The sequence below is a fragment of the Rattus norvegicus genome, chromosome 2, assembly GCF_021556685.1.
Source record: "Rattus norvegicus strain SHRSP/BbbUtx chromosome 2, alternate assembly SHRSP_T2T, whole genome shotgun sequence".
Classification (NCBI taxonomy): Eukaryota; Metazoa; Chordata; class Mammalia; order Rodentia; family Muridae; genus Rattus; species Rattus norvegicus.
The window spans coordinates 162,495,467-162,516,187 of NC_141535.1; the positions used below are offsets into that span (position 1 = coordinate 162,495,467).

The following is a 20,721-nucleotide window of genomic DNA, read 5'->3' on the forward strand; positions in this document are numbered from 1 at the left end:
TAGTTGAGCCTAAGAGAAGTCATTGTGGGTGCTGTTAGCAGAGGAAATCAAGATCATTCTTACAGGGACTTGAGCTAATTCTTATGAATGAATTGCTAAATGAGTGGCAGAGTTGGGCCTTTGCCTCAGTCTTCAGACTTAGGCATTATGTGCTTTCTTCTCAGACATGTTTCTATTCCCACTGCAATTTATCATGCTGTGATACAAGGTCTTTACAGGTTCTGGCATGAGGATATTTGGACTTTCAGCTTCAAGAACTATAAGCTCAGTAATCCTCTCTTCTTTGCAAGTTTTCAAGCCTCACGTATTTTATAATACTAATCAATTAAGGCAAATTAGTACAGTTAATTTCTGTAGACTATTAGAACCAAGTGGCTAACTACTAAAGAATAGCTTAACAGTGTATTGAATAAACAGTTTATTTTAGATAGATAGATAAATAGATAGATGATAGATAGGTACATAAATAGATAGAAAAGTGGATATATATATATATATATATATATATATATATATATATATATATATATATACAGACAGTCAGACAGGTAGATAGAGGAGGATAGAAGATAGAGGTAGATAGACGATAGATGATAGGTAGATATAGTTAGATCATAAATCATAAATGGATGATGATAAAAAGATAGATGGTAAATAGATAGGTAGATATAGACTGATTAAAGACAGATATAGATATACAGAAAAATGTCAGATTAGATAGATGATCTATATAGATGACTTATAGATGACAATAAATGATAAATATATGAGATATAATGATGAGATCAATATAGTAGATGGTCATAAATGATAGGTGATAGATATAGATAGATGATAGATGACACATATATAGATGGTACGTAGGTGATATATAGATATTTATAGGAAAGGAGATAATGAGTCTTGTGATAATTAGAGTTAACATTCCAGTAACTGGTCATGTGGCTGAAGACTGTGTATAACTTACTTTATTCAATTACCTTGTCTGTATTTCCTTTGTCTTCATCACACTGCAGTAAGACATATTTTATTTTAAACTTGATGAAGTGATAAAAAACCTTTCTTGACAAAGAAACTGGATCATTTCTAAACTTTTCTAGGTCACAATTTTAATTTTCTTACTTTTATCATAGGGCATAGCAACATAAATAATGTAAAATACTAAAATAAAATAAAATAAAAATTTTTAGGAAACTTCCAAGCCCATTCTTTCTTACCTCTATTGTTATGGAATAGAATTTAGTTTCCTCTTGGTAGACAGGATCAATGATCTCAGTCAAGACAACAAGAACTTCCTTAGCCTGACAATTGGAGATACTGATTTGTTACATTTTGCTTACTTCTATTTTCTGATTATTGGATAGATTGTCATTAGTTCTTTACTAATAGAATAAGAGTGGCTAGTACTTTTAAGATTAACAGGGTCCAAGTGCTGTCTTAGCCCATTACAGGTCACTGTAATAAAAATACTTCATAGTGGGCAATTTATTTCTTTTGTTTTCTTTTTTATTAGGTATTCTTTAATTTACATTTTAAGTGCTATCCCTTTTCCTGGTTTCCAGTCCATAAACTGCCTGTCCCATCCCCCCTCCCCCCTGCTTCTATAAGGGTACTCCCCTATTCACACACCCACTCCCTCCTGCCTCCCTACCCTGCCTTCCCTACATCCCTACATTGGGACATAGAGCCTTTATAGGACCAAGAACCTCTCCTCCCATTGATGCCAACAAGACCATCCTCTGCTTCACATGTGGCTGGAGCCATAGGCCTTTTCTTGTGTAATCTTGGGATGGTGGTTTAGCCCGTGGGAACTCTGGGAGCTCTGGAATGTCTGGTTGGTTGATATTGTTGTTCTTCCTATTGGATTGAAAACCCCTCAGCTGCCTCAGTCCTTTCTCTAACTTCTCCATTGGGGACCCTGTTCTCAGTCCAATGGTTGGCTGCAAGGATCTGCCTCTGTATTTGTCAGGTTCTGGCAGAGCTTCTCAGGATACGACTATATCAGACTCCTGTCAGCATGCACTTCTTGGCATCAGCAATATTGTCTGGGTTTGGTGTCTGTATGTGGGATGGATCCCCAGGTGGGACCATCTCTGGACGGCCTTGTCTTTAGTTCCTGTTCCACACTTTGTCTCTGTATTTCCTCCTATGAGCATTTTCCCCCTTCTAAAAAGGACTGAAGACATACTTTGGTCTTACTTCTTCTTGAGCTTCTTGGGCAATTTATAAACACTAGTAACATTTCTCACATCTTGTAGCCTAAAAAATACAAAATCAAGGCACCAAGAAATTCAATTCTGTCATGGCCTTACTCTCTGCTCCAAAGGTGGCATTTTCTGCTACATCCCTACTTGGTGGGAAAGACAAATGTACTCTCTTAAGTCTTTTTTTATAATAATGCCAGTAATATTCATCATCAGAATCACCATGACTAAATCACCCAACAAAGGGCTTCAATTATTAAAACTGTCACATTAACAATTAACTTTCAACATATTTAGAACAAAGAGAGAACTATTGCCTAAAACCTCAGAGCCAACACATTTTTCCAGATAAAGGAACCAAGAGGATATACAAATATCTTTTTCACAGAAATAAATTTAATATAAGAGAGAAATTGCATGGTTATGAAGGCTGAAGGGTCCAAGCCCCCAAGCCTCAAAGATGGACAGACATTAAAAGCACTAATGATTTTGTTCCAGGCCTGTAGGCATAATATTTTTGTGACCATGGAAAGGTTATGCTTGTGTTATTCAAATGCCAAATTCTCTTCTTCATATTTGGTTTAGTCAAGACATGGAATTATAATGCTTAAATAAAAAATATCCTGTCTCGTTTGTATAAAAATTCTTACCATTTATTCTCTGCCTTGTCAATAAAAGCTGATTACCCAATGGTCAGGTAGAAGAGATAATAGGATGGGACTATTGCCAACCAGGGAAAGGACAAAGAGAAAGAGGAAGAAAAAGGGGGGGTGAGGGGGAGGGAGAGAGGGGGAGAGAGGGAGAGGGAGAAGAGGTTCAGATTGAGCCACTAGAAGGAATGAAGAAGAAGGAGTTCAACAGAGTTCAGCTGGAGCATAGAAGGACCAAAAATCAAGTATTTGGGGGGATTTTGGTTGGGTGATTATCATATGTCATATTCATTTAGGGAATTAAAATAGATCAAATGACTGCCCAGGGGTTGCAACAAAGCTTTAAAATACATCTTGATCTCTCTGTGTCTTTATTGGGGAATGAGCTAAGGGAAAACAAAATAAACAAAGAAAAACAAACAAAAATAACAAACAAAAAACCACCAAAAACAAACCAAAAAAAAAAAAAAACCCAGTTGCTGTACTAATTTACTACATACATTTTAATTAAAATTAACGTTTATAACTGACACCCAACTTGGGTCACCAAATGATGTAAAATGACTAAGGATGTTGAACATTTCTTTAAGTTCTTCTCAGCCATTCAATATTCTTCAGCTGAGAATTCTTTGTTTAGCTCTGTACCCCATTTTTAATAGGGTTATTTGATTCTCTGGAGTCTAATTTCTTCAGTTCCTTGTATATATCGGATATTAGTCCTCTCACAGATGTAGGATTGGTAAAGATCTTTTCCTGATCTGTTCATTTTCACTTTGTCCTATTAACAATGTCCTCTGCCTTACAGAAGCTTTGCAATTTTATGAGGTCCCATTTGTTGATTCTTGATCTTAGATCATAAGCCATTGCTAATATGACCTGGCCAATAGTTGGCCTTACTGTATGTTATTTATTATTATAAGAGAAGGAGACTTTTGCTCACACAAAAAGGGGGAAATATTGGGGATTTGTCTGGTGCTGCTATGAATTCAAATGCTAAATACTGACTTCCAAGATCTGGTTGGTTCTGACTAGCAAAATCTCTTGTATACCAAGTGAAGCTGTGTAAACTTTGCCCCCAGTTTAAAACTATCAGTTAAATTAATGTGCCTACCGCCAATTACTGGGGAGAATAGAGGAGGCAGGGTTCAGTTACAGGGCAGCAAGGCTGTGTATAGGACCAAAAAGATGAAAGAGAGTGAAGGAGAATAAAGAAGGAGGAAGACTGTTAGAATAGAAGATCTCCATTAGATAAAATGGACCATGAACACATGCCAGAGTGAAAGTGACCCTGAGGACAGCCTGGTAGAGCAGAGGCATAAACAGCAAGTATTGGGGAGGGGGACAGCTGGGAAAGTAGTCTAACATAGAAAGATAGATTATGGGTATTTCCCCCAATACTTGTGCAAAAGTTGATTAAATAAATCCAAAGGAGTCTGACTCAATTGTTGGAGGGGGTGCAGTCTGGGTCATAGTAATAATTATAGAGGCTTGAGGATCAGCAGGAGCAAAAGGGAAAATTCCTAACTTAGTACAAGTCTGAAAAAGAAGATAGAAGTCTTTGAAGACAACAGACACAGAAGAAAATGCATATTACTCAGCCTTTTAGTTAATTCAGACCTCTCTTGCCTTAGTTGAACCCACTCAGTCTATTAATTCAAATGTTAATTTCATGCCAAGATGGGCTGTGCCTCTTTGGCACACCCAGAATAATAGAGTCAAGTTGGCACATAAAATCAATTATCACATGAAGGATAAAATAAATGACAATATCAGGCGTGTTCAAGAGTGGTTTGGCCACTGTAAGAATAAAAGAAAAGAAATGAAGTATAACTATTCTTTTTCTACCTTAGGTCCTTGGATGAATTGCAGCTCCATATATTCTGAGGATGAAGTCAAAAGAACGATAGATTGGAAGCACAGTCAAGATGAGTGTTGTGATGCATGTATGGAATGCCTGATTGGAGGCAGAGAGTGGAGAGTTCCAAGTATTTAAACACAAAAAGGAATAGTTGACATTACACAGATTAAGGATGAACGATGAGAAGAGTGGGTGGTAAAAGGTAAAGCCATGGAAAATTCTTAACATGAAAGGGCAGGAGAAACCTAAGTTTGCCTCTCTTTTTTTGTTGGATAATGGATGGCATGCTCATATGCAACAAGGAACACAGGATTATTACTCAGGAGTATTTGTGTTGGATGTTTGAGTTCGGTCCACTTAACTTTTATCTTGTAGTGCAACTAACAAAGCCAGTCTTAGATGTCTGCGGGTATTGCTTTTTGAAGTGGAAATGTAGACCTATTTACCTGTAGTGAACCATGTATGATGGAGTAGAAGAAAAGCCTGCTTATAACACACAGCCAACCAATGTGATATATCCAAGAAGCTTTTAAAATTTGCTTCTCTCCAGTAATCAAAAAGGAAGCATGCCTAGTTACTAACTTTTGCTTGTTCAAAGGCTACAGTAAGCTCCTTTCCTCTCTGGCCATAATTTGTTCATATACAGGAAGAGATGCAGCCTTATTATACAGAAAGTATTTGTGCTAATTGTTTGAATTTTGTCCAGGTAAGGTAGTTTGAATGAGAATACTTCCATAAGTTCACTTGTAATTCTATAAGTAATATTTGAATGATTAGTGACCAATGAGTGGAACTTTGAGAAAGATTAGAAGGTATGGCCTTGTTGGAGGAAGTGTGTCACATGAGGTTGACTTTGAGGTTTCAAATAGTCCTGTCACTCTCTCTCCTTGCCTGCTGACCACCGATCAGTATGTAGTTGGTCTAACATCAGGCCTGCCTGTGTGACAGTATGCTTCCCACCATGATGATAACAGACTAACTTCCTGACACTGTAAGAAAGTCCACAATTAAATGCTTTCTTTCATAAGAGTCACTTTGCTCTTCCTTCTTCTTCATCTTCATATGGTCTGTGAGTTTCATCGTGGATAGTCTTAGCTTTTGGGCTAAAATCTACTTATCAGTGAGTGCATACCAGAGCTACCAGGGACTAACCCACAAACCAGAGTATACATGGAGGGACCCATGGCTCCAGCTTCATATGTAGCAGAGGATTACCTTATCTGGCAACAGTGGGAAGGGAGGTCCTTGGTCTAGTGGAAGCTGGATGCCCCAGTGTAGGGGAATGCTAGGGCAGTGAGGTGGGAGTGGGTGGATGGGTATGGAAGCTCCCTCATAGAAGCAGGAGGGAGGAGTGATGGGATAGGGAGTTTGCAGAGGGAAAATCGGGAAGGGGGGATAACATTTGATATATAAATAAATAAAGTAACCAATAAAAAAGAGTTACTTTGGTCATAGTGCTTTTTCACAGCAATAGAACATTAATTAAGACCCCCACTTCATTTTCTTTTGTATTGCATATAACAAAACTTGTTTTAGCTTACTGGCTATTTTGATGTATGAAGGAGTAATATAGGCTCTTTGTCTATAGTGAACAATGGCTGGTAAATTGGAATAAAGACAGCTTGCAACACAACCACCCTTTGAGATATGTCAAAAACTATTTAAACTTACTTTGTTGTCCTGGAGTCAAAGTAGGCAGCATACTAGTTTATTTCCTGTTGTTCCAAAGGCTCAGCAGGCTTGTTTAAACTTTAACAGAAATAGTAAATGAAGACTTACTACTCAGAAAATATTACTACTAGCTGTAGAAAGTTTTGTCCATTTAATTTCTCCTTTGGAGTGCAACTAAAAACTCATTATTAGGCTTCAGAGAGTTGCTTTCTGAAATACACACAGATGCCTCTTTACTGTCTCTGAAGATGCATGGTAGACTGGAAATCTAGGCTATGCATAACACAGCCACTGTTTGATATGAATCCAAGATACTCACTGAATTTACTTCTTTCAATGAGTCAAAGAACAGAACACATGAAATTGAATTTTGATTTATCAACAACAGATTCTCTTCTCTTTGAGAATAATAGACTCATATGCAACAAGAAGTAAAGATGCATTACTCAGAAACTATTTTTAGTAACTGTTAGAGCTCTGTCCACTTATCTTCTGAATGCAACCAGCATAACCAGTCTCAGGTTTCTTAAAGTGCTGTCTTTGCATTTGTAACACTAATGCTCTTTAGTGACCATGAAAGTGCAAGGCGAGTTGGAAAGACTGCTAATATCACAGCCACACACTGAGATACATCCCAGAAATGTATTAAGCTTACTTCTTTTATAGATTCAAGGAAGGGAAAATATTCACTTCCATAGGTAACTGTTCGCTTTCTCTAAGGCTACAAATAGGCTTCTTTTCATAAGTAGTGAAAACAAAGAATTGTAATGCAGAATCTATTTGCTAGCTTACATCTTTGTACACTTAAAATATCTCTTGTATTACAAGTGATAAAATCAGTCCTGGACTTTGGGAACAATCGATTTTGAAGTGGTGCATGATGGTTAATTGCAAGAAAAGACTATATATAATACAGTTCACCTTTGACATATATCCAAGAATTGTACTAAATTTCCACACAGAAAGGGAATATGTCCACTTACTTCCAGTTTGTTTTTATATAAAATGACATTTTTATTAATTCATTGATAATTTCATACAAAATATTTTGGTTATATACATCCATCTCCCTCAAGTCCTCTGAGATCTACCCTCACCTACCCAATGGATTTCATATCTCTCCTCTCTCTCTCTCTCTCTCTCTCTCTCTCTCTCTCTCTCTCATTATTTTTATTGTTTGTTTAAATCCATCAAGTCCAGTTTGAATTATTCAGTTACTCTTGGGTATGGGCATGAGCTGTAGTGTGTTGACCTAATAGGGTTTACACTATTAAACAAAACTAGTTGTCCTTCTCTATGAAACTATCAAATGTCAATATATCTCAAGATTGGCATGGGACTTCTTGTCCAAATTTCCCTCACCATGCTGAAGGTTTTTTTTCTGGTTTGAATTTTTGCAAGTCTTATGATTGTTCTTACAAACACTATGAGAACATATGTGCAGCTTTTTGGTGTCTGCAAAATACTTTTACCATGTAGTCATTTACCATCTCTAGTTCTTACAGTCTTTCCAAGCTCTCTTCTCTGAAGATCCCTGCATTTTGGAGGGAGGAATGGTGTCTTAGTTAAAGTTTCTATTCTGGTTGTAAAACAATAAGAGCAAAAGCAAATCATTTATCTTATCTTACAGCTTGTATTTCATCATCCAGGAAAGTCAGGATAGGAACTCAAGGCAGGAACCTGATGGCAGGAACTAATGCAGATAGCATGTGAGAATACTACTTACTGCTTACTTCTGATGGTTTGCTCCGCCTGCTCTCTTATTGCATCCATGACCACCAGTCCAAGAGTGGCATTGCCCACAAAAATCTGTGCCCTCCCACAACAATCGTCAACGAAGAAAAAGAACTATATTTTTCTCATAGATGTATATTTTCAAATGAGTGTCCTTCTTCCAAAATTATGCTAGCTTGTATCAAGTTGAGAAGAAAATGAGCAGCACACTTATGGTCCATTTAGGGCTGAGAACTTCAAAGATGCTTATTCTTTGTGTATTAACCAGTTGTGCATCTCTGTGTTGTCACCTACTGCAGAAAGAAGCTTTTATGACAAGGGTTGAAGGATGCATTAATCAGTGGGTATAACAAGAAGTCACTAGGAGTCATTTTAATACTACATCCATTTAGAAAAACAGTAGTATTAGGTTATTCCTTAGATTCTATGACCTATGTAGCTATAGGTTCTTGGGTCTAGTAACATTGCCATCTATGGGTTTCATCTTCTGGACTGGGCCTTAGATTAATGCAAAAGTAGTAATTTCTCCAACATTTGTGCCATTATTGTATCAGGGAATATCTTGTCAGGTCAGTTACTATTGCAGCAGGGTCTTCCACTGGACTGTGGTTTGGGTTCTGTTGGTATGAAGACTGCACACTGTCTTCAGGTGGAAGTAGGTGAAATGGAAGCCTTTCTGAGGTGCCTTCTCTGTGTGGTAAGGGGCAGAAGGATTCCATGTACTTTCCTACGCTAATATATGAGGTTGAGTGGATGTTGTGTAGTGGATAAGTCTGCGGCTTCTGATGTGAAGTCTGGGTCACAGGAAGCCATGTAGGAGTGGAATGGCATGGTGCATAAGGTGACTCACCGATAGGTAGGAAGGCAGATTGACTCTAGAGATCCCCAGGTGATATTTTGGGTGGTTCCAGAGTGGCACAGTAGGTAGGGTCACTTATGAGTGGGTGGATCAGCTGTGGGGCAGCTCTATAGTTACAGCTAAGTTGGATTTTATGTGGCCGTGAAGTGGCTCAATAGGGAAGCAGCCAGATGATTTCCTTTCTAAAAGCCTACGTTATATAGGCTTTCATGCTGTTAATAATACATTAGTATACAACAAGAGGGTATGCTTATTACTTGGAAATAATTGTGCAGGCTATTTGAGTTATTTGTTATGTTTATATAACTTCTTCATGGAGCATAATTATCAAAACTCAATCTTAGGTTTTGGGTACTTTTATTTTTTCTAATAGCAATATAGGCCTTTGTTCAATAGTCAACAATGCATGGTGTGTCAGAAGATTGATGCTAACACATCCACCCATCAAGATGCATTGAAAACTTTTACAAAACTTACATCTGTAAAAGCAGTCAAAGAAGGAAATCTTTTTCCTTGGCATTACAACAGTTTTCCTTTTCAAAATCTGTAATAGGCATCTTTTCTCTTTGACAATAATATGTTTATGTAAAGTAAGAAACTAAGACTTATTACTCAGAAAGTATTTGTGTTGGCCCCTTTGAATATTCTCTCTCTCTCTCTCTCTCTCTCTCTCTCTCTCTCTCTCTCTTTCATTTTTTAAGAGTGAAACGATTAAAATCAGTCTGCAATTTCTGGGAGTGTCACTTTTTGATATAGAAATATAGTACTTTCCGGTAGTGTATTCTGCATGGTGAATTAGATTGAGAGATCACTTGTAATATAATCACTTATAGAATGCATCCTAGATATATATTAAGATTGTTTTCGTCAAGGAGACAGAGAAGGAAATACATTTGATCGCTTCCTGTTTACTTTTTCCAAGGTTATTTGGGTTCCTTTCCCTTAGATACCTGCTCATATGCAAGGAGGAATGAATGGTTATTTCTCAAAAACTATTTGTGCCTTTCCCTCTGTCAAAGAGTCAAAGAATGAGACTTCTACGTTGGAGTACAACTGATAACATCAGTCTTCTTGGGCTTCTATGGGTGTTTGATTATTTCCCTACTGTAAATAATCTATAGTGAATGAGAAGGAACACTACTTATAACAACCATATTTTGACAGTCATCCTTAAAGGCTATTAACTTGACATCTCACAAGAAGTCAATCGAGACAGCATGCCCACTAAGGTCCAGTTTACATTTGCAGGCTACAATAGGCTTCTTGTACCTGTGTCGATAATGTATTCACAATGTAACAAGAATCAAGTCCTCAATACTCATATAACACTCGTACTAGGTGTTAGAGCTTTGTCCACTTAAATATCTTTTGGAGTGCAACACAGGCTTACACAAATGTTGCTTTTGAATTACGAATATAAACTTCATAACCTACAGTCAAAATGTATGGTGCATTGGGAAGTCAGACTGCTGATAACACAGTCGCCCTTTGATGTACATTCAAGAAGTCCATTAAGAGAGTCAAGGAAGAGAACATGACAACTTCCTTCCTATTTGCTTTTGAAATAGGCTACACTAATAGGCAGTTTTCCCCTGTGACAGTGATGTGATCATATCTAACAAAAAAAGAATGCTTGTTATCAGAAATTATTTGTATGGAATGTTATAACTATCTCCACTTAAATTCTCTTTGAAGCAAATCTAACAAAGTCAATCTCAGGTTTCAGAAACTTGTTTTTAGAAATGGCAGTATCAGCATCTTTACCAGTGGTGAACAATGCATGGAAAAGTCAAAGTAGAGACCACTTATACAACACAGTCAACCTTTTCGATGCATTCATTAGTCTTACTGAACTTACTCCCCTCAATGAGTGAAGGAAGGAAATATGTTTAAATGCCTCCTAATGGCTGTGAGGCTTCTTTGTCCTTTGTATGATATGTTCACATGAAAGAAGAAATGCAGGCTTTCTACTCTGAAAGGAGTTTTGCTACCTGTAAGAGATATGTCCATTTCTCTTTCAGAGAGGAACCAGCAAACTGATGAATCAGAAGAAAAACTGCTAGTAAAATGTACATCTACCCAGCAGCCTATTGAAACAGATGCAGAAACCTACAGCCAAACATTAGACAGAGCTTGGGAAGTCTTATGGAAGAGTTGGGGAAGTGTTGAGGGACCTAAAGGGGATAGGGACTCCACAACAAGACCATCAGAGTCAACCAACCTAGACTTTGGAAGCTCCCAGAGATTGAATTACTAAACAAGAGTAAGCATGGACTGGACGTAGGCCTCAGCCCTGCACCTATGTAGCAGATGTGCAGGTTGGTATTTATGCCAGTCCTCCAACAACTGGAGAGTGGGCTGTTGCTTGCCTGTGGATCTAGTTTCCTTAACTGAGCTGTCTTGCCTGGCCTTAGCGGAAGAGGATGTGTCTAGTCCTGCAGTGACTTGGTGTGCCAGAGTGGGTTGATAACCAAAGTGGGGGCTCACTCTTTTCAGAGAGAGGGGGAGGAGGGTTGATGGGAGAGGTTGTGTGTGAGGGTACTGGGAAAGGAAGATTGATTGTGATGTAAAGTGAATAAATAAGTTAATGAAAGAAAAGCATATCTACCTTAGGTATTAAAATGATTTCTATTGGTGGCTGGAGAAATGGCTCAGCAGCTAGCTGAGCTCTTACCCAGGAGTCTGTTTTCAAAAGACTTTTAATTGGAATTAATTATATCACTTCTCCTCCTGCTTCCTTCCAGTCCTTTCCAGTTCTCTTCCTCAAATTCTTCCCAGGTTTCCCACATTCTAAAGTTCATAATCTGATATAAAAGTATATGTGAGATATATATGTATATGTATATGTATATGTATATGTATATGTATATGTATATGTATATGTATATGTATATGTATATGTATATGTATGTATATATACATATGTGTATGTGTTTGTGTGTGTTTATGTATGTACATGTTTGACTCATACACATCCATAAATCTATATAAAACTTACTGAGTCCATTTTCTGTTGCTTGTGTATATATATTTTGAAGTTCTACTACTCTACTTTGGACAACCAAAAATGGGGCTCATTCATGGGACAGGTTAAATGTCTTCCCAGCAGTCAACAGTTACCTGTAGTTCTTTGTCTACAAAGAAGTGGGGTGCATGAATGAAATTTTCCTGCTTCTGAGTTAACAAGTTCATTGATACTGCTATCAGTTTATGAAGCTGTTTATAAGATACTGTTTATATGGCCACTTCGAAGAGGGACTGTGTCACAGGAGACTTCTTGGTATTCTGTCTCTTACACTTTTTTTACTCCAACTTTCAAAATGTCAGAGACATAGCTGCAGGAGCTGTGATGTATCCCTTGGGGCTGGGACCCCCAGATTTGTTAATCTCTGTTTTGTGTTCAGTAGTGCTTTTCTATGATCATTTCCCTTTTCTGTAAAGAGGCACTCCCTGTGTAAGTGTAAGTACGCTTTATTTAAGTATTGGTAGAAGATTTAGATTAGAACAGTATAGATTGTTGCTTACCCCTTAGTTGCTTCTCAGGGGATGAGTATGAGCCAGTATTGTGGAATGTCACCCATTTAGTTGTAAGCACAAAATTCAGTTTTGCAGCTAGATCTGATCTGAAAGTCTCTTTCCTCTGGTCTAGCATCCATGGTTATAGAAAACACTGTGCAAGCTTCTAAGGGAGGGAAGCAATTAACAGTCCAACCTACCTGCAATACCTGTGGACCATGGATAGCAATGATATGCATAGCAAGATACGCACAAAGGAACAACAATTGACACATGTTGGCAGTAACCATAGGATGTCTAATTAGATTTAAGGCTCACTAAAAGGGAGGGAAATCATACCTGAAACTGAAAACCTAACTTGCTTCCTGGGCATTGTAATGTCACGGACCGTAGAAAAATCACCTACTACCATCATTTTCCTAGACTAGCATTAATTCCTCACTATATTTTAAATCTTATTCTTAAACTAGTAGTTGTAGTTCCCAAGGATTCCTTAGTTTTCAAATACCCACATGGTGGCTCAGAACTGATTGCAATAATTCTACAGGATCTGATGCCCTCTTCTGTCCTTTGCAGGTCATGTATGTGCATGCATATTATATACTTGTGTGTGTGTGTGTGTGTGTGTGTGTGTGTGTGTAGGCAAAACATACAAAATTTTAAAAGATGAATAAAAACAAATACATCTTTTAAGATATTGACTTGTCTCATGGGGTCAAGGATGGACACATATTCACTTGTTCCTGTCTGTTTCCCTTTAAATGCCACAAAAGCTTCTCTTCTCATTGATTATAGAATGTTCAGATACAATAAGAAGTGGAGGGTTATTGCCCAGAAAGTGTTTGCCTGGCTAATACATATTTATTTGTCTACCTTCTCTTTGAGGCTTCAAGTAACAAAGTCAGTTTTGGGTTACTAAGGCTTTCCTTTTGAAGATGTAGTATAGTTAAAAATCTATTATGAATCAGAAGGAAAGTCTATAAAACAATCAACCTTTGATACATATTAAAGATACTTATTAAAGTTATTTGCCTTGGGACTGTAGAAATCCCCATAAACATGTGCTGCTTTGTCCATAAGTCCAGTTCTCAGTACACACACGATGGCTCACAATGGCATGTTACTCCAGTTCCATAGGTTCCTTACTGTTTCATAGTAACATGTTCACATACAGCAAGAAGTTACGGGTTGTTCCTTAAGGAGTGTTTGTGCTAGCTTTTAGCGTTTTGTCCAGTTATCTTCCCTCTTGTAATTCATGCAGATAAAAGTCAGTCTTATGCTGTGGGCATATCTCTTTTTAAAGTAGCAATTTGGGCCTCTTTATTGTAGTGAACATTGTGCTGTGAACGGGAAGGAAAGAATGCTTATATAAGACAGTCACCTGCTGAGATACATACCAGAGTTTATTGTGCCAAAGTGTCAATAAAGTCTTGTTCATTGATTCTTAACTCTTTGGGTTTTCAAAGACTGCAAGTCAACTTCTTTCCCTTTGACACATTTGTGTTCACTTGCTGCAAAAGTTATGGCTTATTATTCTGAAAATATTTGTGCAGTTTTCAAGTTATTATTATTTCAAGTTATTATGTACTGGCTAGTTTTATGTCAAGCTGGCATAAGATCAGTTCACTTGGAAAGAGGGACTATCAACTGAGTAAATACCTTCATAAGATTGGCCTGCAGCCAAGTCTGCAGTGCATTTTCTTAATTAGTGATTGATGTGAAAGGACCCAGCCCATGATTGGTGATGCCATTCTGGTTTCACAGTACTGGTAGCTATTAGAAAGCAGGCTGGGCAAACCAGTAAACAGCACCCCTTCCTGTCCTCTATATCATTTCCTGCTTCCAGGTTCCATGCTTAAGTTCCTCTTGTGACTTCCCTAGATGCTGGGATACAAGCTTTAAGATGAAATAAACCTTTTCCTCCCTGAGTTGCTTTTGGTCATAGCATGTAAGCCCAGCAATAAAAACTCCAGCTTGGACACTTCCCTTCTCTTTTGGTGTAAAACTAATACATTTATTTCTGGGAGTGGGAAGTGGCATTACAGGCCTCTACCAATAGTTACCAGTACATTGTGAAATGGTTTCCAGAAACTCATCCTGTAATGTATGTTCAAGAACCTGGTTAAGCAAACTTGCTTATCTCAGGGAATCAAAGGAGGAAACACATTCACTTGCTTTGCTAAATGTATTTTTCTCCATAGGCTAGAAGAGTTTATTGTGCTGTTGACAATATCCTCACATGAAAGAGATGAAGGTTCACTCTTCAGAAAGTATCTGTGCTGGTGTCGTTTCTACACTCAACTTTTCTTTTGCAATGTAAGTAACAAAATCAGTCTCGGCTCCTGAGATTGTTTGTCTTTGAAGTTACAACATAGTGAAAAATGCAGGAGGAACTCTAACAAAGACACGGTACACCACACACAGTCCAGAAATGTGCTAAACATAACTTAGTAGGGCTGAAAAGAGCTCAGAAGTTAGAACTAGCTGAGGTTACTTAGGCTAAGAGTTTGTTTCCAGGATGCTCCAAGCCTTCTGTACGTACATCGCCTCATTATCTGTTGCCCTCTTCTGCCCTCTGCAGGCTATAAATGTACAAGTTACACATACAGACCTGCTAGCAAATATATGTGTCAAAAACAATTAGTGTGAAAAAAGACGAAATGAATTTGAAGGAGAATAGGTAGAATATATTAGAAGTTCCAGAAGGAGAAAAGGGAAAGGAGAAATGTTATTATATTTTAACCTCATAAATTAAAAAAGATGTTTGAAAAGAATGGAAAAATTCAAATGCATGAACTTAAACATGTTTTTAAAATGTTACTTTTCTCAAGGTGTAGAAGGAAATGCGTTTCATTTTCTTCCTGTTTGCTTTCCAAAGATTATAATAGGGCTGTTTTGACTTTGAAATTAATGGTCTCTGTTCCCAAACACCGTGGGAGAGAGACCTCACCGCCTGGTCAGGTGGGCACTCCTAAGACTGCAGAGCAAAAAAGACCACCAACACTGCCCACCCCTGCCCACATCCCTGGCCCAAGAGGAAACTGTATATGGCCTCTGGGTTCCCATAGAGGAGGGCCCAGGAGCAGCAGGACCGCTGTGTCTGAGACACCGCCAGAACCTGAAGGGACCGACCAGATAAACAGTTCTCTGCACACAAATCCCGTGGGAGGAAGAGCTAAACGTTCAGAGAGGCAGACACGCCTGTGAAACCAAAAGAGACTGCACTCTGCACACATCTCTGATGCCAGAGGAAAACATCAAATGCCATCTGGAACCCTGGTGCACAGAAGCTCCCAGAAAGGGCAGCACAGATCTTCCTGGTTGCTGCTGCCACAGAGAGCTCGTAGGCAACACCCCACGAGCAAACTTGAGCCTCGGAACCACGGGTAAGACCAACTTTTCTGCTGCAAGTGACCGGCCTGGTGAATTCCAGACACAGGCCCACAGGGACAGCTGAAGACCTATAGATAGGAAAAACTACACGCCTGAAAGCAGAACACTCTGTCCCCATAACTGGCTGAAAGAAAACGCGAAAACAGGTCTACAGCACTCCTGACACACAGGCTTATAGGACAGTCTAGCCACTGTCAGAAATAGCAGAACAAAGTAACACTAGAGATAATCTGATGGCGAGAGGCAAGCGCAGGAACCCAAGCAACAGAAACCAAGACTACATGGCATCATCAGAGCCCAATTCTCCCACCAAAGCAAACACGGAATATCCAAACACACCAGAAAAGCAAAATCTAGTTTCAAAATCATATTTGATCATGATGCTGGAGGACTTCAAGAAAGACGTGAAGAACTCCCTTAGAGAAACACAGGAAAACATTAATAAACAAGTAGAAGCCTACAGAGCAGAATCGCGAAAATCCCTGAAAGAATTCCAGGAAAACACAATCAAACAGTTGAAGGAATTAAAAATGGAAATAGAAGCAATCAAGAAAGAACACATGGAAACAACCCTGGATATAGAAAACCAAAAGAAGAGACAAGGAGCTGTAGATACGAGCTTCATCAACAGAATACAAGAGATGGAAGAGAGAACCTCAGGAGCAGAAGATTCCAAAGAAATCATTGACTCAACTGTCAAAGATAATGTAAAGTGGAAAAAGCTACTGGTCCAAAACATACAGGAAATCCAGGACTCAATGAGAAGATCAAACCTAAGGATAATAGGAATCGAAGAGAGTGAAGACTCCCAGCTCAAAGGACCAGTAAATATCTTCAACAAAATCATAGAAGAAAACTTCCCTACCCTACAAAAAGAGATACCAATAGGCATAAAAGAAGCCTACAGAACTCCAAATAGATTGATTGGACCAGAAAAGAAACACCTCCAGTCACATAATTGTCAAAACACCAAATGCACAAAATAAAGAAAGAATATTAAAAGCAGTAAGGGAAAAAGGTCAAGTAACATATAAAGGCAGACCTATCAGAATCACACCAGACTTTTCGCCAGAAACTATGAAAGCCAGAAGATCCTGGACAGATGTCATACAGACCCTAAGAGAACACAAATGCCAGCCCAGGTTACTGTATCCTGCAAAACTCTCAATTAACATAGATGGAGAAACCAAGATATTCCATGACAAAATCAAATTTACACAATATCTTTCTACAAATCCAGCACTACAAAGGATAATAAATGGTAAAGCCCAACATAAGGAGGCAAGCTATACCCTAGAAGAAGCAAGAAACTAATCGTCTTGGCAACAAAACAAAGAGAAGAAAATAACACAAACATAACCTCATATCCAAATATGAATATAACGGGAAGCAATAATCACTACTCCTTAATATCTCTCAACATCAATGGCCTCAACTCCCCAATAAAAAGACATAGATTAACAAACTGGATATGCAACGAGGACCCTGCATTCTGCTGCCTACAGGAAACACACCTCAGAGACAAAGACAGACACTACCTCAGAGTGAAAGGCTGGAAAACAACTTTCCAAGCAAATCATCGGAAGAAGCAAGCTGGAGTAGCCATTCTAATATCAAATAAAATCAATTTTCAACTAAAAGTCATCAAAAAAGATAAGGAAGGACACTTCATATTCATCAAAGGTAAAATCCACCCAGATGAACTCTCAATCCTAAATATCTATGCCCCAAATACAAGGGCACCTGCATATGTAAAAGAAACCTTACTGAAGCTCAAAACACACATTGCACCTCCCACAATAATAGTAGGAGATTTCAACACCCCACTCTCCTCAATGGACAGATCATGGAAACAGAAATTAAACAGTGATGTCGACAGACTAAGAGAAGTCATGAGCCAAATGGACTTAACAGATATTTATAGAACATTCTATCCTAAAGCAAAAGGATATAACTTCTTCTCAGCTCCTCATGGTACTTTCTCTAACATTGACCATATAATTGGTCAAAAATTGGTCCTCAACAGGTACAGAAAGATAGAAATAATCCCATGCGTGCTATCAGACCACCACAGCCTAAAACTGGTCTTCAATAACAATAAGGGAAAAATGCCCACATATACGTGGAAATTGCACATTGCTCTACTCAATGATAACCTGGTAAAGGAAGAAATAAAGAAAGAAATTAAAGACTTTTTAGAATTTAATGAAAATGAAGGTACAACATACCCAAACTTATGGGACACAATGAAAGCCGTGCTAAGAGGAAAACTCATAGCGCTGAGTGCCTGCAGAAAGAAACAGGAAAGAGCATATGTCAGCAGCTTGACAGCAAGCACACCTAAAAGCGCTAGAACAAAAAGAAGCAAATACACCCAGGAGGAGTAGAAGGCAGGAAATAATCAAACTCAGAGCTGAAATCAACCAAGTAGAAACAAAAAGGACCATAGAAAGAATCAACAGAACCAAAAGTTGGTTCTTTGAGAAAATCAACAAGATAGATAAACCCTTAGCCAGACTAACGAGAGGACACAGAGAGTCTGTTCAAATTAACAAAATCAGAAACGAAAAGGGAAACATAACTACAGATTCAGAGAAAATTCAAAAAATCATCAGATCTTACTATAAAAGGCTATATTCAACAAAACTTGAAAATCTGCAGGAAATGGACAATTTCCTAGACAGATACCAGGTACCGAAGTTAAATCAGGAACAGATAAACCAGTTAAACAACCCCATAACTCCTAAGGAAATAGAAGCAGTCATTAAAGGTTTCCCAACCATAAAGAGCCCAGGTCCAGACGGGTTTAGTGCAGAATTCTATCAGACCTACATAGAAGACCTCATACCAATATTATCCAAACTATTCCACAAAATTGAAACAGATGGAGTACTACTGAATTCCTTCTATGAAGCCACAATTACTCTTATACCTAAACCACACAAAGACCCAACAAAGAAAGAGAACTTCAGACCAATTTCCCTTATGAATATCGACGCAAAAATACTCAATAAAATTCTGGCAAACCGAATCCAAGAGCACATCAAAACAATCATCCACCATGATCAAGTAGGCTTCATCCCAGGCATGCAGGGATGGTTTAATATATGGAAAACCATCAACGTGATCCATTATATAAACAAACTGAAGGAACAGAACCACATGATCATTTCATTAGATGCTGAGAAAGCATTTGACAAAATTCAACACCCCTTCATGATAAAAGTCCTGGAAAGAATAGGAATTCAAGGCCCATACCTAAACATAGTAAAAGCCATATACAGCAAACCAGATGCTAACATTAAACTCAATGGAGAGAAACTTGAAGCAATCCCACTAAAATCAGGGACTAGACAAGGCTGCCCACTCTCTCCCTACTTATTCAATATAGTTCTTGAAGTTCTAGCCAGAGAAATCAGACAACAAAAGGAGGTCAAGGGGATACAGCTTGGAAAAGAAGTCAAAATATCACTATTTGCAGATGATATGATAGTATATTTAAGTGATCCCAAAAGTTCCACCAGAGAACTACTAAAGCTGATAAACAACTTCAGCAAAGTGTCTGTGTATAAAATTAACTCAAATAAATCAGTAGCCTTCCTCTACACAAAAGAGGAACAAGTCGAAAAAGAAATTAGGGAAACGACACCCTTCATAATAGATCCAAATAATATAAAGTACCTTGGTGTGACTTTAACCAAGCAAGTAAAAGATTTGTACAATAAGAACTTCAAGACTCTGAAGAAAGAAATTGAAGAAGACCTCAGAAGATGGAAAGATCTCCCATGCTCATGGATTGGCAGGATTAATATAGTAAAAATGGCCATTTTACCAAAAGCGATCTACAGATTCAATGCAATCCCCATCAAAATACCAATCCAATTCTTCAAAGAGTTAGACAGAACAATTTGCAAATTCATCTGGAATAACAAAAAACCCAGGATAGATAAAACTATCCTCAACAACAAAAGGACTTCAGGGGGAATCACTATCCCTGAACTCAAGCAGTATTACAGAGCAATAGTGATAAAATTGCATGGTATTGATCTTCTTCACGTATGTAGCTATTGACAGCTTGCAAGTGCTCCAGTAAATAATTCCTCAGGGGGTTGGGCATTTAGCTCAGTGGTAGAGCACTTGCCTAGCAAGCACAAGGCCCTGGGTTTGGTCCCCAGCTCCGAAAAAAAGAAAAAAAATTCCTCAGGACACACACCCGTGCTCATGCAAGCAGTCATAAATAAATTCAGTGGCTCACAAAAAAGGCGCCAAAGCCTGAGAGGAGCTTCTGGAGAAGGGAATCAGTGGGAGAGGGAAGGGCAGGAGAAAGGGAGATGAGAGGTAAAAACGTACTAAGTACATGTATTAAGTTGTAGACTAAAATAGTAATCGAAAAAGAAATGACTGTAATTTTATGATGCAAAATGGTAACATCAACACTCAAAATCTGGCCTGTATAAATAACCATTTATCAAGTAAGCTAGAAGTATGAAATAGATTAATATTTTAATTGAAAATCTAAGAATTATACACTAATTCTTCCTTCAAGACTGTGTCGAAATAACTGCAGAAAATAATTAAATAAAATCTAGACTTACTGACCATTCAAAAGATAGAGTGTATAAAGATATTTCAAATATTTTACTTCCAAATAAAAAACATGATCAAAACAGATTGTATGAAATGCTCAAAGAACTAAAAAAATTTTTAAATAGCTTATTTTTTCATCACATGAACAAGGGAAACATGATTAAATATGTTGAAACATAAATGAAGAACACTTCTTAATTCTTACAATCAGGATATTCCGCAGGATTTAAATAAATTAGAAATAACCAA

The 20,721-nt window shown here is 38.0% G+C and overlaps 1 long non-coding RNA gene across 5 annotated transcripts in view; it reads left to right on the forward strand.

Annotated features, from left to right (window-relative positions):
* The window catches only part of LOC102547227 (uncharacterized), a 38,453-nt gene that overhangs the window by 13,283 nt on the left and 4,449 nt on the right, over positions 1 to 20,721 (forward strand). For 3 of the 5 annotated variants that reach the window (XR_015675868.1, XR_015675857.1, XR_015675866.1), the window contains 2 exons: positions 4,705 to 4,914; positions 14,694 to 14,808. This is a non-coding gene — a long non-coding RNA (uncharacterized LOC102547227). Of the gene's footprint in view, positions 1 to 4,704; positions 4,915 to 10,997; positions 11,295 to 14,693; positions 14,809 to 20,721 lie in introns of all 5 variants that reach the window. The other 2 variants (XR_015675873.1, XR_015675879.1) reach the window with 2 other exon arrangements.